Here is a 19,417-nt window from a genome sequence, read left to right on the forward strand (position 1 = left end):
GTACCTTTCCGGTATAAGTGATTTACATGATCTCATGGTCATAAGGACTAGGTAACTATGTATCGATAGCTTATAGCAAATAACTTAATGACGAGATCTTATGCTACGCTTAATTGGGTGTGTCCTTTACATCATTCATATAATGATATAACCTTGTTATTAATAACATCCAATGTTCATGATTATGAAACTAATCATCCATTAATCAACAAGCTAGTTTAAGAGGCATACTAGGGACTTCTTGTTGTCTACATATCACACATGTACTAATGTTTCGGTTAATACAATTATAGCATGGTATATAAACATTTATCATAAACATAAAGATATATAATAACCACTTTTATTATTGCCTCTTGGGCATATCTCCAACACAAGCACCATAGAAAAAATGCGCGAAAGAACTATAAAACTAACTAAATATTACATCAGCTGCAAGGCTTTGAAAAAATATTACAGAACCCAGAGAAATTGAATGGTAATTAAACCTAGCAATACAATGAAGCGATCCGGCAATCTTTTAAGTTGTCCATGCAGCACCTATATCTGAAACAAAGACATTACAAGTTAAGACAGCAACAATGGAAAGGCAAAGACACTACAATATTGTTTGCCAAAGAATTTGGAACTCATCATTTCGTCATTATAACAAGATCATTGTAATGCGCACAATAAGCAAACAAAGAGTGCATGCCGCATACCAACAACCAATATAACAGAGCACGTTAGAATGAAACAACAGACTTACTACTGTCGAGTCTCATGCAAACCAACATGTTCAAGGAGTACAAAATTGGCATGAACAACATAGTAGCAGGCTATAAATTTTGTAACAACGACTGAGCAACGTGAAGTTATGATGGCTACATCTACAGAGCAGGGAATGTAAACCAAAAATAGAAGTTACGATGGCAAAAGCTAAAGAGGAGGGAATGTGACCCAACAAGTGCCAAGTGCAATTACTTCAAATTGACCGTGAACTAAATAATACTCCTGAACTTATAGTGAAGGGGATGCAAATCAAGATGTTTCGGGATATAAACTTGTAATGAGCAACACATAGAGGATAGTTAATGCTGGAGCTTAGGATGGACCAGATACAGAATATAGTGGGATCACCTGTGAACTTGTATAAGAGGGAATGCAAACCAAAATGTTCAGCATTCCATATGTGAGTGTCATGCCAAGTCAGAGAAACAAGTCAATAATGCAGCTTTTGAAGAACAAGTTGGCACACAAAATTATTATCTAGTAGTATGACAAGTATATTTGTACTACAGGCTAGATAGCAGAGTGATAGCATGCCAATCTAAGTCCTTACTTTGTTAGCTTACAATGAACTAGATACAAAACAATGGCATCACCTGTAGTACGGGGAATGCAAGCCAACATGTTCATGGAGTAAAAAATTGGCACAAACAACATAGTAGCAGGCCATAATTTTTGTAACAACGACTGAGCAAGATAAAGTTATGATAGCTAGATCTACACAGCAGGGAATGTAAACCAAATATAGAAGTTACGATGCCAAAAGCTATAGAGTAGGGAATGCGAACCAACATGTGCAATTACTTAAAATTGGCCATGAACTAAATAATAGCAGGATGTTACTATAATAGCTAGGAATAAAACAAGATAGGAGTTATAATGGCATCACTCATAAACTTGTAGATAAGGGAAACAAATCAATTTGTTTCGGGATATAAAGTTGTAATGAGCAACACATATAGGATAGTTAATGCTACGACTTAGGATGGACCGGAAACGGAATATAGTGGGATCACTCGTGAACTTGTAGAAGAGGGAATGCACACCAATATGTTCACCATTCTATATGTGAGCGCCATGCCAATTAAGAGAAACAAGTTAATATTGCAGCTTTTGAAGAATCGGATGGCGGACAAAATTATGATGGAAGTAGCTCGTCGTGACAAGTTCAAATAAATTTGTACTGCAGTCTGCAGGATGGCAGAGCGATAGCATGCAGGAACTAATAGCAGGCAGTTACTTTGTTAGCTTACGACGAAGTAGATAGAAATAACAATGGCATCACCTGTACTACAGGGAATGCAAACCAACATGTTCAGGGAGAACAAGATTGGCATGAACAAAATAGTAGCAGCCTATAATTTTTGTAACAACGACTGAGCAAGATAGAAGTTATGATGGCTACATCTACGAGCGAGGAATGCAAACCAAAATGTTCAATCGCTTAAAGTTAGCAATGAACTAGAAAATAGCAAGGTGTTACGGTCATAACTAGGAATGAACTAAAAGAGCTTCGGACAAACAAGCATCCGAACGCAGTAACATGGCGCTAAAACAAGGGACTTACATTAGGAGAAGCACTCGTGGGAGTCACAGCGAGATCTTCCCGGGGTTGATAGATCCGGTGATGAAGTACGCTACATGTGCTACTTGGGGTTGGAGAGACGGCCATTACAATTCATGGTTACTCATCTCATATGCAAAAACGTAACGGCGCGTCGTTAGCACAAACAGGTTCCCCCAAGATTAAACAAGAACTTGCATGCAAGCAATAGAAAAGCGACAGTAGAAGAGTTTAGATCATGCACGGCGCCGGTGAAGCAGATCCGGTTCATGCACAGCGGTGACGGTGAGCAAGATCCGATGCGGTGGACGACGGATCCGGCGAAGCGGCTCCGGTGGGGTGGACGATACCGCAGCCGAAGCGACTGCGGTAGACTGCCGGATGAGCATATGGTTTCGAGGTTCGGCGGGGATGATCCGGTCCGGTTGATGATTGCGTCGATGAAGCGGCTCCGGCAGGCAGCCGGATGACGAGGATCGCGAGGCCTCGGGTAGGCCAGGGAAGTCCGGCGGGGATGTTTTGGTGCGGTGGTCGTGGAGGTGGGAGAGAGGGACTTGGGAAGTTCCGGTGGGTGGTCTGAGGGAAATGAATTTTTTTTGAGAGGGTTTCCGGGCTAGGGAGGTGGTGATCCAAAAAAATGACGGGCATACCCCCCCACCAGCCGACTTTGCTGTCATCTCCACAGGGGTAGAATGGGAATTTGGAAGCGTGTGAAATTTTTGTATTTTGTGGGCGGGAAGTTTTGCCGCTATGAGATTTTGAATTTGGCTAAGGTCCAACTATAATGTCACATCCCAAAATTTACTAAATTTTGGAATGTAAAATAAAAATAAAATTTAAGCTTGATTGGTTGTCTTGATTTAAAATTTATAATGAAAAAAAAAAATTTGGTGTTACTTAAAACTATTTTCCAAAAAAGGAGTTTTCAAAAACATGCATTGCATTCATAAGCATCATGGCATCTTTGCATTCCTTAGGAAAAATTTAAGCGAAATCCAAATTTATAAAGAAACCTTAAACCCGAAGAAATGCAAATAAAGCCATATAGGCCTATGTGCCAAATTTGAATTTATCAAAATGTTTCCAAACTAAAAGTGGTTCCAAAATATTCTTCTTTGAATAAGGAATCCGCTGCTATTTTGTTTGTATTTTTCTGACTCGGTTTGAGTCACTTTTGAGAAAATATGATTATCGAATCAATTCCAAATTGTATTTCAGAATATAAAAAAAGATAGGAGGTCCGGCCAGACCAACTCATTTGAGTCGGCCCAGCCAGAGTCGCACACGATCAGGCCGAGCGGCCAAGGCCAGCTCAAGACCGCACATGCAAGCAAGCTTGCTGCAAAGCCCCACGTCCTCCTTTCTCCATCGTTTTTTTTGCACTTGGGACCCACTGCCATATCATCATCGTCTTCAAAGCTGGACACGAACGGACGACGACTGCTGCGTTTTTCAGTTTCTCTGTGTTTACTCTCCAATTGATTCTGGGCGTTTTAAGCCACCATTTGACGCACCGTTTCTTCCTACTTAAGCTCCATTCTCCCCTCTCTATTTCCCCCCAAACGGAACATCCTGAGAGCCCCCAGGCTGCTCGAATTTTAGCTCGCAAATTCACTGTACCGGCGAGTTCCCGGGACAAATTCGGTGAGCACAATCCATCTTTTGATCTCTAGTTTCTTCCAAACTTCCTATCTGTTCATGGCGCATCTCTCAGATTTTATTTCGCAATTTTTGGTGCACCAAAGCGACCGAGCCATATTCATCTGTGAGCACATCCGCGGGGAAGTTTTTCGGCGAGTTTCCGGCGAGCGACTGCGCGTGAACCAGGGAGTAGAACACACCATCGACCCTCCATCATTGTCTTCAGCTCGTCGATTACCTCACGGACGTCGAGGACCAAACGCGAGTTCAACCACGATCCAGGGAGCAACCTCTCCTCCAGTACGTGAGCAATCCTTGTTTTATTTTCCTTTTATTCTCTTTCCTTGCTACCACAGGATCTAGATCCTAAGGCTGGTAGTAGATCACTTAGATGAAGGGGTATGCACCAATCAGAATCAGCCATCTATCATATGTGTTCTAATTTTCGAATTTTGGACAGAGAAACATAGAAACTTCGGAAAATCATATCTTTAGTTTCGTTTATCCAAATTTAGCAAACTTTATATCCATGAATTCATAAAAACGTGTAGAATACAGTAGACACATAATATTGCACTTTTGCATCATATTTTTACATAGTTTTTGCAGAAACTCAAATAGAGTATTTTGGCCATATAAATAGTTCTACAAATTATTTTTGAGTAATTCCTTTTGCTATTAGCAGAGAATTGAACCCTCTGTATAGTAGCATTGGGAAATAAAAACGTGATCTATATAATTTCTTAGTAGTATTTATTTAGTGTTGTAGATCTTTTCTAATGATAGAAAATGTTTTTAATTATTAATTCAACACTAAAATTTTGCCATGGCATCATGCATATAGTTGAAAACCAGAGAACATGTTAAGTGTGCCGTTCATGTTTAATCCACATATTGCATACATATTTTATTTGTGGTTGTCTATATGTTGCTATGTGTTTATGGAGTGAAAATTTTATTTGTAGATTGTGATTGTGTTGATTGCAACGAGTGTTTCTGCGAAGAGTGTACCAACTCATCTCACAAAAGGCAAGTGACACACCCTCACAAATGTCCTAGAGTTTATTCATGCACCATAGTGATTTTTGTAGTAAGTCTAGGGATATGCTTTGCTTTTGTAATCCCAGTAGATAGCTACTTCCACCTGACCATAATTTGTCGCCATTAAATTTAGTTGATGCTTAGCTATGCTATGAAAATGTTTTGCTAGTGGTTAAGGAAAAACAACTAAGTTTAATGAACTACCTGGGTGAATGGTGGAGCTTTGGAGCGGGTGGTTGCATCAGGGGGCCATGTCAACGGTGATACCCTGGTGTGAGTACACATTTGCGGAAAGTCACCCAGGATTAAAGAGATTGTAGACAACCTTGCTCATTAGCTTACCGTACAACCACATGCTATATGGGCTCTGGCTTGACGGAGTATGTTGTGAGAACCCGGGCCCTACGTGACCGATGATGTAGGGGAATGTAGGTCGGTACGGGTCCGTAGAGGATGGTCTGGGGGATCACTTCAGAAAAATCTCGTCCTAGTCGACATCTGTCCATTTGAGCAAAATGTGCATCATGGAAGAAGAACAGACTAGGTCATGTGGGTAAATTGTACAACCTCTGCAGAGTGTTAAATCTAAGTACTTAGCCGCGTCCCCGGTTACGGACAATTTAAGAGAACTGACAAGGATCTTGTTCGAAAGTCTCCTCATCCCAATTTCTTAAAATAAAAATTTGATGGGTGAACAAGGGTGGGAGGAATTCACTGGTTTCCATCAGTGGTATCCGAGGTTCATTGATTTCTATCAATGGTACCACTTAATAGTATGAAAGAAAAGGTTTTGTCAAATGATAGGAGAAAACTGGCTTTATGCAAATCATACACGAGCTCTACCGACCAAATGTACACTTAAGTGTTAGGTTGCCATTTGACTCCACCATAGTGTCATCTTGCCAATACATTCAAAGTATTGACCATTCGTGGTCTGTAACTTTTCATGTTGCGGATGTTTTGAAAGACGAGTGAGTTACGATGATTAGGGTTACGAGTCTATCCTCGACATGCTCGTTTGTGGCACATGAAGACGAAGGACTCCATGCTCGTCTATGTTTATTCGTTGTGAAACTGCGATGATATGCTAGCCTTGTGCTATGCAATTTGTAAACCTTTATGTAAATTCCGGATCATACGATGTAATAAAGACCTTTGTTTCTCGGTATTACATCTTGTACTCGTGTGTGCTAGCGATTGATCCAGGGACTAGCACAGATACGCACAGAGATCGGCACCTTAAAAGGTGAGGTCGCTACAGATGGTATCAGAGCATTGTGTTGACCGTAGGTTCGTGACCCTAGGTTTGGATTAGAACATAGGAAGACCCTAGGATGAAATATATATCTAATCCTACTTTTATTAAAAAGACGGTTGATTTGTGAACTTCTAGTATTCTCATCTACTCCATCTTCAAAAATGTTTTCCTCTTGCCTTAGATGACCTACCTTATGAAATTCATCAAGGAAGTAGAGATGATGACCTTGTACCTGAAGTGAGGGATCGATGCTTCATGTGATATTCTTCGACTCCGCAAGAAGGATTTTAGGGAAGACCAATGAAGAACTTGAAGAAAGACTTCGATGCAAACTGCACAACACACGAGGATACACCGAAGGAGTGGAATAGAAAATTGATGCATCCAATATAGAAATAGACTAGACCAGCATTAGTTCTCTTTTAGCGAACCAACGATAAAGTAACAAAGTATTGATCTTACCAAAATGTGGTATGACCATACTATTTTGTTTGTGTTGAACCATGTGGCTTGATGCTTGTTAGATGATTGTTGTTTGCTGAATTGCTTTGATTTGATGTGTTTGGGTAGGAATTCTCCCTTAGAATCTTTCTATCTATTCTCATCTATACCCAACCCAGAGAATGTTTTCTCGGCAACTCGCCATGAAGACAACAGTAGTTAAACCAACCCTAATGTTTGCTATCAGGGTGAAAAAGGATATAGTGTGAGATACGCAAAACCCTAGTTAAGGACGATAGAAATGTTTTCAAAACAGTTCAATGGGAATTGAAACATTGATTCAATTATCCATGGTAATTTTATCAAATGGTGAGGTTGACCAAGTGTTAGAATACGAGATTCAATAAATCAAATACGGAGTAATGATCTGGGTGCAGGATGGATTGATCACCATTCCTACTACTCTTATTATTCGCTTTCGTAATATTGACTTTCGAATCTAGAGAGACATGCCTACAAAAGAGATATCGGCGAATGAGCCTAAACCCTAGGGTGGATAAATATTATACCCTTATAGTAGGCAAGTGTTGCCAAGCGTAGGACTACAACGAGATTGAAGATCTAGCCACTAGGTGAAGAGTGGTGGAAGGTTGCTGTCGAAGATACCAATAAACAAAGATGAGAAAAGTCGTGAAGTCCTCTCGTCTTGATGTCCTGGTTGACCCAAAGACTGACCCATCAGTATCAGAAGTAGTTCAACAACCAACCATTTGGATTAGAAGTCCTACTATGAAGGAAACCTATTCGACCTTCGAGAGATATGTTTTTCATTATATGTGAATAAACATTCGCCTATTGGATATTAACTCAGAAGCCATAGATATTTCAAAATATGACCATAGGTCAAGTCATATCCTCGGATGTGCCAAGCCATACCAAATATGAGATTAGCCTAAACCCAAGACCAAAGACTACCTACAATTTTTTTTAAGGGTGGTAGCCCACCCCAAACATATTCCAAACCCATCTTTCTTTCTAGCCTCCTCAAATCTCGGGGACGAGATTTCTTTTAAGGGTGGTAGTTTGTCACATCCCAAAATTTTCTAAATTTTGGAATGTAAAATAAAAATAAAATTTAAGCTTGATTGGTTGTCTTGATTTAAAATTTATAATGAAAAAAAAATTTGGTGTTACTTAAAACTATTTTCCAAAAAAAGGAGTTTTCAAAAACATGCATTGCATTTATAAGCATCATGGCATCTTTGCATTCCTTAGGAAAAATTTAAGCGAAATCCAAATTTATAAAGAAACCTTAAACCCGAAGAAATGCAAATAAAGCCATATAGGCCTATGTGCCAAATTTGAATTTATCAAAATGTTTCCAAACTAAAAGTGGTTCCAAAATATTCTTCTTTGAATAAGGAATCCGCTGCTATTTTGTTTGTATTTTTCTGACTCGGTTTGAGTCACTTTTGAGAAAATATGATTATCGAATCAATTCCAAATTGTATTTCAGAATATAAAAAAAGATAGGAGGTCCGGCCAGACCAACTCATTTGAGTCGGCCCAGCCAGAGTCGCACACGATCAGGCCGAGCGGCCAAGGCCAGCTCAAGACCGCACATGCAAGCAAGCTTGCTGCAAAGCCCCACGTCCTCCTTTCTCCATCGTTTTTTTTGCACTTGGGACCCACTGCCATATCATCATCGTCTTCAAAGCTGGACACGAACGGACGACGACTGCTGCGTTTTTCAGTTTCTCTGTGTTTACTCTCCAATTGATTCTGGGCGTTTTAAGCCACCATTTGACGCACCGTTTCTTCCTACTTAAGCTCCATTCTCCCCTCTCTATTTACCCCCAAACGGAACATCCTGAGAGCCCCCAGGCTGCTCGAATTTTAGCTCGCAAATTCACTGTACCGGCGAGTTCCCGAGACAAATTCGGTGAGCACAATCCATCTTTTGATCTCTAGTTTCTTCCAAACTTCCTATCTGTTCATGGCGCATCTCTCAGATTTTATTTCGCAATTTTTGGTGCACCAAAGCGACCGAGCCATATTCATCTGTGAGCACATCCGCGGGGAAGTTTTTCGGCGAGTTTCCGGCGAGCGACTGCGCGTGAACCAGGGAGTAGAACACACCATCGACCCTCCATCATTGTCTTCAGCTCGTCGATTACCTCACGGACGTCGAGGACCAAACGCGAGTCGAGTTCATCCACGATCCAGGGAGCAACCTCTCCTCCAGTACGTGAGCAATCCTTGTTTTATTTTCCTTTTATTCTCTTTCCTTGCTACCACAGGATCTAGATCCTAAGGCTGGTAGTAGATCACTTAGATGAAGGGGTATGCACCAATCAGAATCAGCCATCTATCATACTAGATGACATGCGCGCTTCGCCGCGCCGTCTACATGACGTTGTCACATGGCACGGATGATACGGCAAATTTAACGGTGTTTATATTTTGTTGCAACATGTTGTCCGGACATCAAGCTTCAGGAACTCCAAAAAAATTCAGGCACCAAAAAGCACATACATCAAGCATGATAACATGCAATGAAGGCATGAATTTTGACAGTAAATCTTCAGCAACATTTGCGAGACAGATCCATTTTCACACCATAGATACACAATGGTGAACACACCAACGACAGTCATCACCATCACGCAGAAGCACTCCAGGGTGCACCAGCATGCACACAACGGTAGTCCATGTTAAAGACCCACAAAGACACATACATAATACAGGGAGCAAAGTTCAAAAGACTGAAGAGGCAGGGCGTGCAACCATTATAACTCTGGCCACTAAGCACCGGTATCGCTCTCCGGAATGAAAAACGGTTGTTGACCTCGTCTACAACATGAACTGCCCCTGGAATATTGAATAAGACATTGACAAAAGATCATAATGCTTTTCTCTGTATTATAAACTGGAAAGGCAAAGAAAACGAAATGACGCTAATTAAATCCAGTTTGTCCAAACTGGATGCATAGTTGAACAACAACCGACTGAAAGTGCTGGTAAACCTCTCCATAGGGATAGTAGGTGGCATGCAAACCTCTCCACCTCTCCATAGGGATAGTAGGTGGCATGCAAACCTCTCCATACAGATTATAGGTGGCCTGCGTCCATTATAGTTTACACGATGTCTAGAAAATAACACATGTTTGCTTCTTGAAGAGGAGAAATAATCAGAGATCTGACAAAATAATATTCACATGATTATCTATTATAAGCAGTGAAACATGACCTAAACCGGAGTAAATCTATATACACATGATCAACAGAGCTCTTGCGCGTATACTTCTTATTATTATTTGTTGAATCGGAGTTTAATGAACATTTCATTTTTGAACAAAACCCACAGTTCAGATTTGAGAACAGCCAGAAAAACAACAACATAATCATAGCCAGTTTTTAGTATGACAGAAAGAGTGACATCAAATATCCAATAAGAGAATACAAATTCTTAGTAAAATATCCAATTATCTCTTATCATGAGAAGCAGGGAAATTCACCTTCCATTGATTTCGTGGAAGCCCACTGCAATCTTAGCTCAAACTTGACATTATCAAAATTCAAAAGACTTATAGCTTTGATCAATGTTAATCTAATGATGCATTTCATGTTTAAAACATACATATCTTACAAATGAGCATTCTGAGCAGATCATTTCCTTGCTAGCTCTATAAAATACCAGGGGCAAAAGCTATACAGTGACGATCTAAGTAGCTTACACAAAAGCCAATTTTATATACTCCTTTTATAATATGTCTTTTCTTGATAAGATGAAGATGGGACGCGGCAAGTGTCAATAATTAGATTTGTTTTATTAACTCAATTGATGGTCTGGAATCTCTAGTGGATGCAAAGGTTGAAGCACAACAAAAATGCTACATGCTACTATTTAACATGGGCCAGAAACTTCAAATATCCAGCGATGAAATTAGCTGAGAAAAAGAAGTTACATGTGTCAGATTGATTTTTTTCGCTGGGTCATGTTGGATATACTCCGTAGTGCATATACATTAAGGGGAAAGAAAATGATGCACCAAAAGCAGAGGCACTGTAAAATTTCCATCACCAAACCATATTTTGCATATTTCCCAAAAATTTCATAAGATGGATAATTATATTAAGAGATAAGTTTGTGCAAACTTGAGACATAATATCTCCGCTTTCACTCAACATAGTACCTGGACGCCCAAACTACAATAGTTACCACTAAGTCATTAAGAACTAAGCTAGCTGTCATAAGCAATTAGGCATGAGTTGCATGCGCCGAAAGGAAGTTTAATTTCATAGGAGTGAGGTAACAGATCATGATGTGAACTTTCATAAAGCTAGCTGAATGTAAGTTAGGTTGTGCTAACCTGGTGAAAGACGGAAGTCCATATGGCCTTGTTGACAACGGCTTGAAAGTGAAAGAGGCAGCTGCAGGGGACATGGATTTTGATATGAGGTATGAGCAAGAACATTTTGTGCAACTGCCAGTCATTCCGAAACTGGCCATCTCGACCAGATCCGGTCTGTGAGGATCATCAGGTAGATGATCAAGGGTCTTCTCCCTAGGGGCAGGGGCGATGGTGGCACCATATTGTCCCCTCTTCCTGCTTCAGACACTTGAAGAGGTCAGCTAGCCGTCATCCTCCAGCAGTGGTAGTCGACTCCCATGTCTGAATCAATGACCAGATACCAAACGCCCACGGTCGCCTCCATCTCTGTGGCATTTACAGAGAAATCAAGGCAAGGTAAATACTAATGCCAAACATGGAAATTAGTAACATTAGAAGAGAGCAGAATAGGGCAGCTCATGAAATTGCACTATACGTAAGAATTACAGGGTCATGTGAAACCTGGCTAGCACAGGTCCAGAGACTGCTGATCAGGAGCAACTAAATGATTGCAAAGATAGTGATTTGATACTGGATTTGTCAGTTGAACTTAATACCATCAAAATTTTGAAGACTTGCAATCAATATTAATTTAATGATGGATTGATGCTTCCTGTCTAATGTGCATAACCTACCAATAAGCATTTCGAGCATATCGTTTCATTGCTAGCCCTGTTAAATGCCAGGACAAAAGCTGTACTCTGATAGGCTAAAAAGTTGACAGTTGCCTTCCACAGTTAGGCAAACTGATATACTGCTATTGTTAACTGAAACACAGAATCCAAAACAAGGGTTGTTGCCTGCTACTTTTACCAACCATCGTCAGGCTAAGTTATATCTCAGCGAATTTAAGAAAATCTTACATTAATTTATTTTATGCTACAACCCACAGGCCTATTTAAGTATCAATATACAAATATAATTTCAAAAAACATGGAAATTAACATACATCTACACAAAATAAAAATAGAAATGCATATATATCTTTCATGTTTTTTTAGAACCCTTATATACCAGAGCTCAACTTGCTTGCAATTTGACTATCCAGAAATCAAGATAAAAAGAGCCCTCAAATGAATACATAGGTAAAGAAAAGGAGTTAAAATGGCACAAATCGGAAACAATATGTAAAGGAAAAGGATGCACCATACCTCTTCAACTGCCCATGCAAAATACATTAATAAGCAAACTCGAAAAATGTACACAAATGCTTAGTAACCACACTTCTACTAACTCATTGTTTGGCAAAAAAAAAGGCTCTCAAAAGGTTCTACGGATATATATGGTCCAGCAATATATAGACTATTCGCGGATAATATCACGTGCCTTCACATTTTAACAACAACAATGCAGGTAGAAAATCATAAACCTATGGTGTTTCTGCAAATATATGAGATATAGTTCAAGTCACGATTATCAATTTTCAGTCAGAATATCATAAGTCGCCGGACAATTTACATTGCTATGCATACTCTCCCAATTAGAATATAGCTTCACAACTAAAGTTTGTCCAACCCATTCCCTCCGAATCCCAAGAGGTGTTGAATGTGTATCGATATATTCGGCGCAGAGAGCACAGAGAAATAAATATGTGAACTCTTCTACGGAGTATATTTCTTTTACATGGTATGTTGTATGGCCATTTCTTATAGAAGCACGATGCAAGGAACTTAACGAACATAGTCTAAAAAAGGAAAACTGATTAAGTTGTGCAACCTGGATATATGCAAAGGAATATCTTGCGGAGATGAGCACCCAAAATAGGAGTAAAAGGGTGTAAAAATCTCACACTGTGAGAATCCCTGCACACACCGGTGAATTTCAGGGTGCCAGAACCATATGGTATTTCAGCAAACAGGTGGAGCCGTGGAAGGCAGGACGCTTCTCTACATGGGCTGACAAATTGAGCGACCAACTTGGCGGACGATGCGACGACGCCCAGCATCCAAGAGGAAGAACTTACTCCCGACCGATGCCACATCGTAATCTCCACAAGTAGGCCTAAAATTAATCGAGTTTTTATTGGTAAGAACAAATTGAAAATGATAAAATCACACAAGGCAGGTCTTTTATCCGGTGAGTCAAAAAGATCATAATCATATCAGTGTATTCAGTTCAAAGAAGCGCAATGACAACGATCTTATTTAACCACCCTCACACACAATGCATATCAGTGTCTCCATCGATGCTGCATTGTTGACGGAGGAGAAGGGGTTTGCCTGCATGCTGAGATGTTAAATCCTGGGCGGGCCTTTAGCCCATGTCCTCCCCCTTCCTCTCGTCAGCACCATCGTCGTGATCTGCAGCAAATAACAAAAGCATTAGGTTGTTAGGGAATCAGGAGGAAGAGGGAAACGGACTTCAAATGGACGAATACTCACCTCTGCTTGCCCCACCCGTCGCCGGTTGCCGCTCCCGTGCCCTAGCGCCGCCGCAAACGCGACGCGGCCGCGAGCTTCTTTACAGCGACCAATTCGGGGCGGGCGTCTTGATCTGTTCAGGTACATGTGGATGGAGGCGGCTGCGTCAATCTGAGCCGACCGACGGCGGCGGCGGCGATCTGGGGACGCGGGAGAGGACACCTTGGGGACGTGGGAGAGGATGTGCAGGAGGAGGGCGTCGGGGCAGGACGTCGTTGAGCAGGGCCGGCAGCAGGAGGATGAGGATGAGGATGAAGAGAGGAGAGAGGGTCAAAGCAGGAAAAGGAGAGAAGAATTTCTTTCGCACCTACTTGTTCCTATCGCAAACCCTCGTAGGATGGGAACCAATGAAGACACGGACCAACCGGCTTAAAGATAAAGAATGCTTTCCTTCTAGAAAAAAAAAAAAATCACCGAGCGTGGAGCGGTAGAGGGCTGAGAATGCAGGGATCGCAACAGCTTTAATCTATTTAGGTAATGTGTTCTAATTTTCGAATTTTGGACAGAGAAACATAGAAACTTCGGAAAATCATATCTTTAGTTTCGTTTATCCAAATTTAGCAAACTTTATATCCATGAATTCATAAAAACGTGTAGAATACAGTAGACACATAATATTGCACTTTTGCATCATATTTTTACATAGTTTTTGCAGAAACTCAAATAGAGTATTTTGGCCATATAAATAGTTCTACAAATTATTTTTGAGTAATTCCTTTTGCTATTAGCAGAGAATTGAACCCTCTGTATAGTAGCATTGGGAAATAAAAACGTGATCTATATAATTTCTTAGTAGTATTTGTTTAGTGTTGTAGATCTTTTCTAATGATAGAAAATGTTTTTAATTATTAATTCAACACTAAAATTTTGCCATGGCATCATGCATATAGTTGAAAACCAGAGAACATGTTAAGTGTTCCGTTCATGTTTAATCCACATATTGCATACATATTTTATTTGTGGTTGTCTATATGTTGCTATGTGTTTATGGAGTGAAAATTTTATTTGTAGATTGTGATTGTGTTGATTGCAACGAGTGTTTCGCGAAGAGTGTACCAACTCATCTCACAAAAGGCAAGTGACACACCCTCACAAATGTCCTAGAGTTTATTCATGCACCATAGTGATTTTTGTAGTAAGTCTAGGGATATGCTTTGCTTTTGTAATCCCAGTAGATAGCTACTTCCACCTGACCATATTTTGTCGCCATTAAATTTAGTTGATGCTTAGCTATGCTATGAAAATGTTTTGCTAGTGGTTAAGGAAAAACAACTAAGTTTAATGAACTACCTGGGTGAATGGTGGAGCTTTGGAGCGGGTGGCTGCATCAGGGGGCCATGTCAACGGCGATACCCTGGTGTGAGTACACATTTGCGGAAAGTCACCCAGGATTAAAGAGATTGTAGACAACCTTGCTCATTAGCTTACCGTACAACCACATGCTATATGGGCTGCGGCTTGACGGAGTATGTTGTGAGAACCCGGGCCCTACGTGACAGATGATGTAGGGGAATGTAGGTCGGTACGGGTCCGTAGAGGATGGTCTGGGGGATCACTTCAGAAAAATCTCGTCCTAGTCGACATCTGTCCATTTGAGCAAAATGTGCATCATGGAAGAAGAACAGACTAGGTCATGTGGGTAATTTGTACAACCTCTGCAGAGTGTTAAATCTAAGTACTTAGCCGCGTCCCCGGTTACGGACAATTTGAGCGAACTGACAAGGATCTTGTTCGAAAGTCTCCTCATCCCAATTTCTTAAAATAAAAATTTGATGGGTCAACAAGGGTAGGAGGAATTCACTGGTTTCCATCAGTGGTATCCCAGGTTCATTGATTTCTATCAATGGTACCACTTAATAGTATGAAAGAAAAGGTTTTGTCAAATGATAGGAGAAAACTGGCTTTATGCAAATCATACCTGAGCTCTACCAGCCAAATGTACACTTAAGTGTTAGGTTGCCATTTGAGTCCACCATAGTGTCATCTTGCCAATACATTCAAAGTATTAACCATTCGTGGCCTGTAACTTTTCATGTTGCAGATGTTTTGAAAGACGAGTGAGTTACGATGATTAGGGTTACGAGTCTATCCTCGACATGCTCGCCTGTGGCACATGAAGACGAAGGACTCCATGCTGTCTATGTTTATTCGTTGTGAAACTCTGATGATATGCTAGCCTTGTGCTATGCAATTTGTAAACCTTTATGTAAATTCTGGATCATACGATGTAATAAAGACCTTTGTTTCTCGGTATTACATCTTGTACTGTGTGTGCTAGCGATTGATCCAGGGACTAGCACAGATACGCACAGAGATCGGCACCTTAAAAGGTGAGGTCGCTACATATAATGATAAAAAATTGTGAGACCGTACTAGTGCCTCTGTTCAAGGCCGAGTGTAAAATCAAATCATCATCACATTAAATACCGGTTACTACCATGATCATCATCTATCTCTGAAATTGGCTCATCCGCTAGATCTTGCAAATTATAATGATAAAAAATTGTGAGAGCGTACTAGTATTTCAGTTCAAGGCCGAGTGCAACATCAAAACATCATCACGTTGAAAATTTGTTACCATGATCATGATCTATCTCTGAAATTGGTGCATCCGCTATATCTTGCAAAGTATAATGATAAAGAATTTGTGAGACGGTACTTCTGTTCAAGCCCGAGTGCAACATCAAATCATCATCACATTGAAAATTTGTTACCATGATCATGATCTATCTCTGAATTTGGCGCATCCACTAAATCTTGCAAAGTATAATGATATAGAAATTGTAAGACAGTAGTAGTACTTCTGTTCAAGGTCGAGTGCAACATCAAATCATCATCACGTTGAAAATTTGTTACCATGATCCTCTAAAAATGGGCGCATCCGCTAAAACTTGCAAAGTATAATGATACAAAATTGTGAGACTGTACTAGTACTTATGTTCAAGGTCGAGTGCAACATCAAATCATCATTACATTGAATATTGTATTACCATGATCATGATCTATCTCTGAATTTGGCGCATCCGCTAAATCTTGCAAAGTATAATGATAAAAAAAAATGTGAGACTGTACTAGTACTTATGTTCAAGGCCGAGTGTAGGATCAAATCATCATCACGTTGAAATTTGTTACAACGATCATGCCATATCTCTAAAATTGGCGCATCCGCTAAATCTTGCACGTGGTGCATCTCGGTGCGGAGCAACAGGTCGGTGATATCAAGGTTGAGGCGTCGGTAGCGTCATCGGGCTCTCTTCTCTTGATAGATCTTCTACATGGCGCGGCGCACCGCCCGCCGAGAAGAAGTCACATGTGAGACCGAGGTGGAGACGTCGTCGGCATCCTCGAGGCGCGGCCGCCCTTCTACGAGCCAGCGTCGACTCAAGGTATGAATCCATGCGTTGTCGCGCCCTTCTGCCGATGAAGTGGGGTGCCTTAGATTTATTGTTCTTCTCTTACAATTATTTCGAGTCGAACATGTGTGCTTTTCTCTGAATATATTGCTTGAAAAGCTAACCAAGTTACTTAAATTCACTTTGTTCTTAATCTTGCATGCTAATTTTGTTATTTTTGCTGACGGTGGTGCGCGCAATGAGATTTATTTGTGGGTGTGTTGAGCTGTTAGGCCTAAGTCGAAATCCTCAGCTAAACGAGGCCTCAGCTTAACACATAAAAAAGGTGTTCAATCTCGCCCACAATGTCCTCTTCTTTCCTCTTCCTTTATTGGAACTTGTTTTGCAGACAAGGAAAGTGGCACGTGTAATGTGAGTAAAACCCTCTTAGCCAAAATCAGCTACGAGCAAGATTTTCTGTATTGTAGATGCCCCAATTGACTCTAATCCCCAATGTAGTCTTTTTTATGTCAGTATAGACTTCTTTACTGGATGTATACTATCGTACATGGCATGCATTTGCCTAATGAGCAGCATTGTATTGCTATTCTAGCCAAGCTTGACAATCTGTCAAGCTTCATGCACGAGATGCCATGTTTAATTTACTCCCTCGCTCTGAACTTTAAACAGGACCAGGAGCATGAGGGCCACATTAACCCACGATCCTGAAAAACTGTTGGTCTATCCCGAGAAACGAGGAGGTTTAAGGAAACGAGGAGTCTAGCGCGTGCGGAAGGTGCTTTAATCGTGCGAGCATGCAGGGGCAAAATGAGGAAACTAGGGATTACTTTCTCTCCTGCCAGTCTTATACCTTAATAAATGGGCAAACTGAGCACGTTGTAGCTAATCCTTTTATTAATTAAGCAGCTATATTAGTCAATAAGATTGCCTTAGGGCATGTACAATGGTTGATAAGACTGTCTTATCTTAATCCTACCACGTAATCTAGATATAACAATAAAATATGATGTACATTGGGTTGTTTTTTAGTCTTATATCTTTTGTAACGAGACATCTTAAACTTGTGGTGAGAGAGATTGTGCTAAGCGAAGAGAAGGCAAAGTCTTTTTTATCTTTCTCTTTCCTCCACCTCAGCGTTTATCCTACGTGGCAGTGCTAAGATATCACCATTGTACATGCCCTTATGTTTTTCCTCAGTTTTCCCCAAGCCCTTATTTGTAACCCGCAGAAGGAGCTCAGACGGGAGGATTCCCGTTTTGTTGACCGTTCCGTGCTGACGTGTGGGGCTAGTAGAAAGGGAACACGTGGGACAGGACGAGACCGCGTTTGGTTGTACATGAGCAGGAGCTGGGTTCTGTCTCTCTCGGCGCGAATCGGAATTTTTAAGAGCACCTTTTCCCCCTCTGTCTCTTTGTCTTTTTTAGCCAAATTAGTATCAAATCTAGAGAAGCTTGCATTTCTGTCTTTCTTCAATTATTATTTGTGCCTTTTGGCCCTCGTTGTTTGCCCAATATGGCAGCAAATCTAGTACTCCCTCTGCTCCATATGTATGTACTCTAGTTAAATCTAGAAGCAAATCTCCAGGGTAATGTACGACAAATTCACAGTCATAGTAAATCGAGAAAACAAAGTAGGGCCAACAAAATATAGTAGAATAGGGATAGATAATAGGGATCCCTCCCTAGATAATAAGCTTCATATACAGCAGCCAACATAGTAACAGGTTCGAGGTTCTTCACAACACCATCATACTAACAACATAACAACAAGGGATCCCTAGCTAACAACAAAATAGAAGCTGCTTTGCAGCAGCAGCACACGTCCAGGACTCCGCTTACCCCATCTGCCTCTGCCTCCACTTGTTGCTCCCCTTGGGAGCCTTGGGCTTGAGCGGAGGCATGCGCCCGGCGGAAATCTCCACCCGCTGGAAGCTGCGGAGGTGCATGCCGAGCGCCATGTGCTTGGCGCGGAAGGAGTGGGGGTTCACCGTCGCGCCGACCTTGGGGAAGGTGTTGCCGATGTTCTCGGCATGCGTGAGGAGGCAGTTGAAGTCAGTGCCGCCGAGCCTCCGAGTGCAGAAGGGGCACCTGTAGACACCCTTGGCGAAGTAGGAGACATATCGGCCGACCCGCGGCCTCCGCGAAGCACCTGGCGAGTCTTGATGTCATGGTGCTCGTCGTCGCTGCCGATGTCGCTGCCAGACAACTGATCCATATCAAATGGGAACTATTAGTGAATGAGTTGCAACGATGACTAACGTGCATGATAACAAAGTAAGGAAAAACAGAGCCAGCCTCAATTAGGGTGGACATGATTATATGTCTGCAGGGATGGTGTTAACGAACCAAAGCTCATGCACAACAGATTTGTACACAGCAATGGTTCGCTGAACCCACCCTGTAAAAATTTGTGCCCAACGATTCATCATAGGCAAAGAAACAGATTCCAGATCTGAATTCGAACACATTCCAGAATATTTGCAAAATTAAACGGTTGATATCTTTTGATTCGTGCATAAAATAACTGACTGAGATCCC

General features: G+C 41.1%; 2 long non-coding RNA genes across 5 annotated transcripts; one reads left to right on the forward strand and one right to left on the reverse strand.

Moving 5' to 3' along the window:
- The first annotated feature begins 3,746 nt into the window (after window positions 1–3,746).
- LOC124706480 lies at window positions 3,747–4,984 on the forward strand. Its single transcript, XR_007004428.1, has 3 exons — window positions 3,747–3,976; window positions 4,078–4,273; window positions 4,939–4,984. It is a non-coding gene; the product is annotated as an uncharacterized LOC124706480 (long non-coding RNA).
- Window positions 4,985–9,245: 4,261 nt separating this feature from the next.
- Window positions 9,246–13,854, reverse strand: LOC124705524. Of its 4 annotated transcripts, none has more exons than XR_007004058.1 (4): window positions 13,489–13,854; window positions 13,270–13,407; window positions 12,897–13,108; window positions 9,246–11,434 (listed from the first exon to the last, which is right to left on the reverse strand). It is a non-coding gene; the product is annotated as an uncharacterized LOC124705524 (long non-coding RNA). The 4 variants fall into 4 exon arrangements; XR_007004057.1 differs by having other exon boundaries at window positions 9,246–9,771; window positions 9,812–11,434; window positions 12,897–13,407; XR_007004059.1 differs by having other exon boundaries at window positions 12,920–13,407.
- Between the last annotated feature and the right edge of the window lie 5,563 nt (window positions 13,855–19,417).

This window comes from Lolium rigidum, chromosome 4, assembly GCF_022539505.1.
Source record: "Lolium rigidum isolate FL_2022 chromosome 4, APGP_CSIRO_Lrig_0.1, whole genome shotgun sequence".
NCBI lineage: Eukaryota > Viridiplantae > Streptophyta > Magnoliopsida > Poales > Poaceae > Lolium > Lolium rigidum.